General features: G+C 53.3%; 1 long non-coding RNA gene across 1 annotated transcript; it reads left to right on the top strand.

The window, feature by feature from the left end:
• Positions 1-346: 346 nt before the first annotated feature.
• LOC310900837 lies at positions 347-5,056 on the top strand. Its single transcript, XR_014585415.1, has 2 exons — positions 347-3,266; positions 4,136-5,056. It is a non-coding gene; the product is annotated as an uncharacterized lncRNA (long non-coding RNA).
• Positions 5,057-7,938: the final 2,882 nt, after the last annotated feature.

The raw sequence follows: 7,938 nt of genomic DNA, 5'->3' as shown, positions 1-7,938 counted from the left end.
GTGTCTGGGTCATCAGGGAGGGCACCTGGGTCCTCCTGGGAGCAGTTTTCAGCCTCTTGCATACGCACGAGCAGTGGGATGGAGGAGGCCAGCGTTGGTCAGACACGGTGTGGGAGCTGCACACCCTGGCCTGCTGTCCGCAGCAGTCCTGGGTTGGTGTTTCCCATGCTTTACCCCAGATATACAACGGGAAGGCTGCGCGGTCCCAGACAGCACAAAATGGCCGAGGAGGACACGGCGACACCCAGAGCCCAACCAAGTTCTGTGCTGATTTTCACAACTAATAAAGATCCCTTATGAATACGAGACTGAAAGGCCTCCGAGCTGATTAAATCTGCTTGATATTTAGGGTCCCCCCCCTGCCCTTCCCTTAAAGGACAGTCTCCCCCTTCAAAGTGAGCGACGGCCTGAAGTGTAATGCTGATTATTGCTGAGATTCTCACACCGATGCGGGGAGGTGGAGGGGGGAAAGTAGGGGGGGAGAAATAAAAATCCCTGTAGGGTAGTTTAAAGTCGGCGTGAGCAGTGTGTAATCTACCCAACAGGATTGATCCAGGTCAGGCATTAAAGGCTAAAATGGATTAAACAAAAGACATTCCCCTTGTAACAAGGAGGAAAAACTTCAAAGGTGGGATTTGTTCTCGTTATGACAAAGGCAGTGGATTTGCAGGGTGCCTGGGGGCACACCCCTCCGCGGTGGCTTACAATTTGCCGGAGTTGCTGGGAAGGAGCAGGACGAATGCGCCGGGGTTTCGCCGCGCGCCGCCGGAGCCCTCCCCGGGGTAGGCACGTTGGGCTAAGAGGATCAGATTGGCACCGCTTTCTCCTGTTTTGTTTTGTTCACTCTTTAAGGGTAAAAGAAGAAAGGGAATAAAAAAAAAAAAAAAAGAAAAGAGAAAGGGAAAAGAAAACAGCACAACGAAGCGGGGAGAAAGGGAGCGTCGGGGCGGCGATGGGGGAAACGTGGTGGGTGAGGGTGGGGGGAATGGGCCTGGATGGAGGGATGAGGGCTGAGACAGGGGAACGGGGCTGGAATTGGCCCTTCAGAGCAAAGGAAGGCCAGGTTGTCCCAGGCAAGTGTGAACGATGGTGTAGGGGCTTGGAGGGGGCTGATCCTGCTTTAAACACCAGCCACCTTCCGTGCAGAGAGGCCTTCTTCCTCCCGCTCCTCACCAGGGGCTGCTGCATGGCGCAGGTCATCTCCATCCCATGGGGACGTGGCTCCGGGCTGGCATGTCCCCAGCAGGGGGTGAAAGGGGGCTTTCAGGCAAACAAGTCTTGCCAGGCGTCCAGGTGAGCCTTACAGCCACTAGGATTTATGAGCACCGCACCCTGCCGAGGGGGGATTATTAATGCTTTCTTCTTGCTTCTTGAACCCGCTCCAGAGCAAAGCCAGTTCTCCTTCGAGGCCCAGAAAAGCCCAGTGGCACCGAGGCGTGGTGGCAGCAGGGCATGGTAGCATCAAGGCATGGTGGCAGCGAGCCCTGACCCCTGCGATACGGCTCCATCCTTCTTCCCCAGGTCCTCCCATCCCACCCGAACCTTTCCCAGCACCGTGTTTCCATAGAGCTGAAGCTGCACCTTCAGGGCTGGTGCCTCCAGGTGTGAAGCATCTGCTGCTGGCCTGGAGCAAGATCCCGGCTGGATCCTGGAAGATCTTCCAAGAGATCCTGCACAGGAGCTGCACACTGGGGCACGGTGTCCCCCCTTGCTCTCCAACACCTCAGGTTGCTGATATCCAGACTGCAGCACAAACGAGGCTCTTTGCAGCCAGACTTGTGTCATTTTTAACTATTATCTTGAGGGAGCAAGCCCTGGGGCTACTCTTGTGTCATTACAAGCAGGTTAAGTTGTCTGTCTGTCTGTCTGTCTGTCCAAGTTTTCCACATTGAAGCCAGGCCAACCCTGTTAGGAAGTGGATCCTCACTGTTGTGCAGCACAAGGCTATACTCTATTCCCATCTAATTACCCAGGTAATTGCAATTAGGCAATCAGGTCTAATTTGCTATCAAGAGGAGAGGTCCCCAGGTTTGCGCAGTGCAAAGCCTATTGCAATTAAATGTGACACACTCAATTATGGAAACGTGAAAACATCTTTTGGAAACTCCGTCTCCGTCCATGCACGTTCTGTGTATTAACCCACAGACCTGCACGACAACTCATTTGCTCGTGGATGGAGAAGAAGAACTTCTTATCTTTCAATGCCCAGCGCTGATAATTACACTCATTATCGTTCACGGGCCTTGGAGGTACGTTGTGAGAGGCTCCGAACACCACGTGCCACTCTGGGGAGCCGGGAGCGAGCGGAGCTGCCTCTGCAGCACCTTCTGCTGGGGCTTGGCATCTCCTGATGAGACCTTCCTGGGACAGCCTCAGGTCAAAGCAAAGCCTTAGAGGCAGTCCCATGCGATGGTAAACCACTTATTTCTGTTTGAATGAGTTGTTGGGTGGTTCCCACCGCGGTGCATCCATCTCCATCCCTCCAACCCCATTTTAGTGCTTCCAGAGGGCACTCGGACACGCGCTGACAGCCCCATGTGGCCAGGATACCTCTTGGTGGGTGCCAGCTTGGGCGTCCCTCCCTGGCCAGGTGGGCAGAGATGGACATGGAGGGGGTGTCCCCACTGGGGCTGTGACCATGAGACCCCCAACACAGTGTCCCAGGCTGCTCCGTGCCTCAGTTTCTCCCCTCTAAAGTGGGGATGGCGTCATGCTGTCCTCCTCCCTGTCTTTGAGCTGAATGGCAAGGACTGATACCCCACAGACCCTTATTATGTTCCCATGTCCCATCTCTGTAGCACACTGTATTTTTTAAAGTGTCTTAATGCTACGCTAATGCCCTGGAAGCATTTTGCACCTTGTGTCAGGTGAGTGTTGTCAGCCTTATCAGCCCCAAATGCATCCCAGGTGGTCCCTCACCATTCCCAACCCACCTGGTGCATCAAAACCTTCTGTAAAACCTCCTCCACCTAACCCATGCCTTGTCCAACCTCTTTTTTTTGCTTTATCTCAGCACCCAGCACCACACCGGGACCACCACGCTGCATCCTAGGGTCTGGCAACACCCCCGCAGCTCTCCCACCTCCTGCTCCCTCTCGGGTTGCTCCGAAACCCCGCTGGGTTTTGTTTGGGTTTTAGCAAACACCCTCTCGCCTGGCTTTGTTTCTTTTCCACCTTCCCATTTTCTACTCCTTTGAAAGGGGCTTACGCTCCCCGCGAACTTGGCACGCGCGTGAAAAGAAAGCGTGAGTTTGGTGGCTCTGCAGGTGAGCTTTGGCACGGGGGGGACAGCATTCGCCTAGTTTTCCTCCACTGCTGCTGGATCTCCGACTTGCACCAGGCTTTCCGTGCACTCAGCTGGCTCCTGCTTTAAAAGGGGGGGAAAAATATAAAAATTGGGCAAAGCGATGGAGGCGCAGGGCTCATGAGGCGTGGGGCGGTTGGGAAAGCACAGCGGTGTCGGTGCTAGAAGAGCAGCAAGAAGGGGGTGCTGGGCATCGCGGGGCAGGGGCTGGGGGGATAATTCCCTGTGGCAGCAACGTGCCATCTAAAGGAAACCCATTTGGGTTACTTTTACGGGAACCGGGGTGGTATGACTCCATTCACTAGCAAATAACTTCAGTATTGCCAGTCACGTCACATTGTGGTTGTTTGGAAATAATTATATCCATATCACAGACAGTAAATAATAGATGTGCTTTCACTAACATTTTATTCATGTTCTGTTTTAATATGGCAAACTTAGAAGTAATTTAATCTCCCAGTAAATTGAACTGGTAGGGGGTTCTTCACACAGAAGATTGCAAGTTATTAATTCCAGGCAGTCTTCATCTTGTACAATTAGTCACTGTTTGCAGCTGGAAATGTTTTATTAATTTTCCATAGCAGTTGATTTTCCACAGTTTTCTCAGTTTAAATTAAGCAGTAAGAGCTGCTGTTTCTTCTTAAATAAATTTCCTTTCCACAAAAATACATGCCTCTGGCTATGTCAATTTTCCCGTTTGATTAAAGTGCCAGCAGGCAATTAATAACTTAATGCATTTTAAAGTACTTTTGGAAAAGTAATTTGAATAGCCAAACTTGTATATTTGAATTGATTGTTGCAGAAGATTTAACACACGTTCTTAAATCACAGAACCTTGTAAAGGACAAATGAGGAGCTGCAGAAGAAGTAGGCACAGTCCAGCACTCTCCTAAATCCAGGGGGGTCCCCTAAGGCCGGGCCTTTTGGGGGACGTCTCCTTTGTCCTGGACATTTCCAGTCCCAGCAGGAGCTCCCACGGCACCGGCAACCACCAGCTGCGAGGTCCCAGAGGGACCATTAGGGTTGTTCAGACCTAACTGCACTGCCCAGACCCATGCCCAAGTTCATGTCCATGCCCACGTCCGTGCTCACCCCCGTGTCCACATCCACGCCCAGGACATCGTCAGTGCCACATTTTTTGAAGACCTTTGCCCACGTCTTCCCATGGCCAGTGCAGCACCGATGCAGGGCTCAGCAGGAGCAGCTCTGCACGGCCACCTCCTGCGCATCCAACCCTTCCCCGGCACAGAAACCAAAATTAAGGCTGGCAGGGACTTCAGAAAGCCACCTCACCCATGCCTGGCCTCCAGCTGGAATCGGCGATGTCTGAGCGAGATGGATATTCATCTAACTGGCTCGTAAAGACCTCCTGCAAGACCCTGGGACAGACCCTTCGCTGTCCTTGGGACTGATGCCCCAGCTGGACCTGCCTTTGTGGCCACGGAGGTGGCTGTAGGGCTGGGTGCATTGCCCCGTGAAGCTTATGGGATTGCTGAGGTCATGGTGAGTGGCCAGGCCAGCAGGGGTTTGGTCTCTCACACCTTACACCGGGATCCAGAGAAGCACTAAAGCATCCCTACGGTGTGACAGGGTGAACAACCCCCTCAAGTCAGTGGCATTATTCCTCTGCCTCCCTAAAACATGCGCTTAGGGACTGGGTGGAAATGCTGCATGGACTGTATCCAAAATGCTTCAGCCCTTACCTTTATCTTCCTTTCAATCAACCTTGGAATTGGTCTGATATTTATTTACTACTTCTTTTAAGACAAGTCATCAGAATCAGCAATTTTATCACGCTTCTTTTGCAGAAGCCGCCAAACGTCCTTTTTGCACCGCCCAGCTGTGGGCTGCTTCCCCACGAGGGACAGCCACGAGTTTCACCTGATGCCTCCACGGGCTGGAATGGGATTATTTTCCTCGGAGCTGAGCTGACTTTTCCGACAGTCTCAGCGCGGGCTCAGAATCAGGTGCAGGGGCTCGGAGGGAGAAGGAGCGGCGATCTGTGCTGTGGCTATCAGAGCTTCGCGCGTCTGAGAGCGCGGCGTGCCCCAGCTGAGAACTTCAATTCACTTAGCGCGCGACGAAATGGCAGCTGCGTTGCATTGATAAAAAGTAATAATCGTGATGAAATAATAGGATTAACGCCAGCTATTGCTATTTAGCCGAAAGGTCATTCTGACAGACGTAAGCTTTATCAGGAAGCATCAAAATATCAGATTAGTTTCGTGATTTAATTTAAGGAGAGGGTGCCAAGAAGAAGTGGGGAAGGTGAACATCCCTGGACTTCTCAGGGCTCTGGAACTGGGCTGGAAGCAGCTTCTGGTCTGCAAACGCCGTGACTGGTGCCAAAAAATTTGAGGGGCTGCGTGGCCTGGGCTGACCACCATCCCCTGCCTGCCCAGGCTGGGGGTGGTTTCCACCTCCCGGGTGCAAGCGGAGCCCAGATGAAGCCAGCGTGCCTCAGTATGGTGAGAGAAGTGCCAGAAATTGCTCTGGTTTTGTTCTGCAAGCAAAAGGTGCTTTCCAGCGAAAGCAAAACGCGGCTCTTGCTTCGGCGTTGGCGGCTGGAGAGCCGGGGGGCTGCTCCCCCGCCGCTCCCGGATCAAACACAACCAGGGGCCGTGGGACGCCAGCCCGCCTCGAACGGCGAGAATCAGTCCGAGGGAAACAGGCAAAATCCCCAAATCTCAAAATAATGAAAACAAAGCTATCCCGGTAATCAAATCTGCGAGAAGCGCAAAGACAATGTAACTCGGATCTCAGCTGGCTCGAAGAAAGTGTCCATTACCGAGGGATTAGCGCGAGGGAAGTGCACAGCCAGTCAGTAGGAAGTGAAAACAGGCTGCACGGCCGAGTAATAGCACAGCCCGGGCTGGGTTAGGAGGAAAGGGTGGGCGAATTATAATACGACATACTCCAGAAATCTACCAAATAGAAAAACAAGCACTGCAGAGCCTGCCTCTGCTGCAGTGCCTGCCTTTTGAGAAACCTCGATGACTTGCAGCTCTCAAAGAAAAATTATCCCGGTCTTTCCCCGGGCACATTCATCTGCCCGTGTCCTCTTGTGTGCCACACGTCACCGTAATGCCTCAGACACGGAGACATCTCTCTGGTTTTGGGGACTGCATGGTCCCTCACACGGCTGTGCCAGACCTTTGGGATCCCGCTAACACCAGCAGGCACTGATTGTGTTCTCCCCATTGCAGTTTTCCAGCCGGCCTGAACAGGTCCCGAACTCTTCTCTCCCTAAATTTCATTGCAAACAGATATTCTCTGAAAGGCATTGATGGATGGTGCAGTATTTCTTAAAAAGCAGGGCAGGATAAAGCCCTGTGCCATTAAGGAATGTAGCACGTGGAGGTGGCCCATCCATGTGGAGCAACGTGCCTCCATCGCCGCTTGGAGATCACAGGGGTGCAGCTCCCCAGTGTCCAGGGCTGCCCAAAGCCCCGTGGGCTGCAGCAGGCGCTGGGCACCCCTAAATCAGGAGGCACAAACCCCACAGCACCGCGTGCCCGAGGCGGGCAGGAGGAGATGCAGGCTCCGTCTCCTCCAAGGAGGATGCTCCTGGCTGCGGCGACTCCCAGCCCCTCTTGGTCAGGGGGAGCCTGGCTGCGTCAGAAACGGGGCCAGCCTCTAAATAGGGGCTTAATCCGAGTTAAAATTAAATGGGCTTAATCTCAGCTTAATCTGAAATAATACCTCCGGCGTTTCAGAGGCGCCGGTGGTGTGTCTGCAGCGCCAACCCCGGACTGTGGTGCTGGGCAAGCCGGAGGTGCACGCAGCATCCCGCTGGTCTTGCTCTCAGCCTGGCCACGAGCTTCAGCGCGGACACCTCTCAGTGCAAATCCATAGAAAATTGTGCAGCGTGGGAAATCCTGGCCTGCCAAGGAGGAGCCTTTTGGCAGAGAGAATCCAAACCCTCCAAACCCTGACACGGTGCCTGCTCCCCTCCTTTTTCACCCGTTCCCTCCATGCCTCTGGGGACAGGGCTCTGACCCTGAGGATGGGAGCTGAACCCTCACATTCCCCTGGGCTTGGGAAAGGAAGGAAGGAGCTGTGCAGCAGTTTGTGCTTTCCCATCTCGTATTTCTCCCCTATCGTTGCCAAAGCCCACCTTTAGAGCGCGCCACATCACAACCGACCGCCAGGACGATGGCCCAAACCCGCTGAAATCTCAGCACCCTTTGCCATTCATAGAATCATTAAGGTTGGAAGAGACCTCCAAGATATTTGGTCCAACACCCTATTACCACTGTCACCACTAAACCATGTCCCTAAGCACCAGGCCCAACCTCTCCTTGAACACCCCCAGGGACGGTGACTCCACCACCGCCCTGGGCAACCCGTCCCAACGCCCGACTGCTCTTGCTGAGAATAAAATTTCTTCCACAGCTGCCAGCAGGTCCAGCCACAGGCCAGCCCAGCTCCTCAGACACCCACCAGCATTTATTTTTTTTTTGCATTCCTTTTCCTTTGGTGTTTGGTGTGCGAATGCTCGCTCCCTGGAAAATAACGTATATTGTCTCGAGGATTTATGTATTGGCAGCTGCAATTTATGAGACTCTACAGGCTCTGCTGGCAGCTTTGTATACCGGAGGTTTCATTTTAGTGTCATCAGCCACAGATTATGA

Source organism: Anser anser (assembly GCF_964211835.1).
Source record: "Anser anser genome assembly, chromosome: 5".
Lineage (NCBI taxonomy): Eukaryota > Metazoa > Chordata > Aves > Anseriformes > Anatidae > Anser > Anser anser.
The sequence above is the reverse complement of the archived record's forward strand: the minus strand, read 5'-3'. Positions and strand labels throughout refer to the sequence as shown.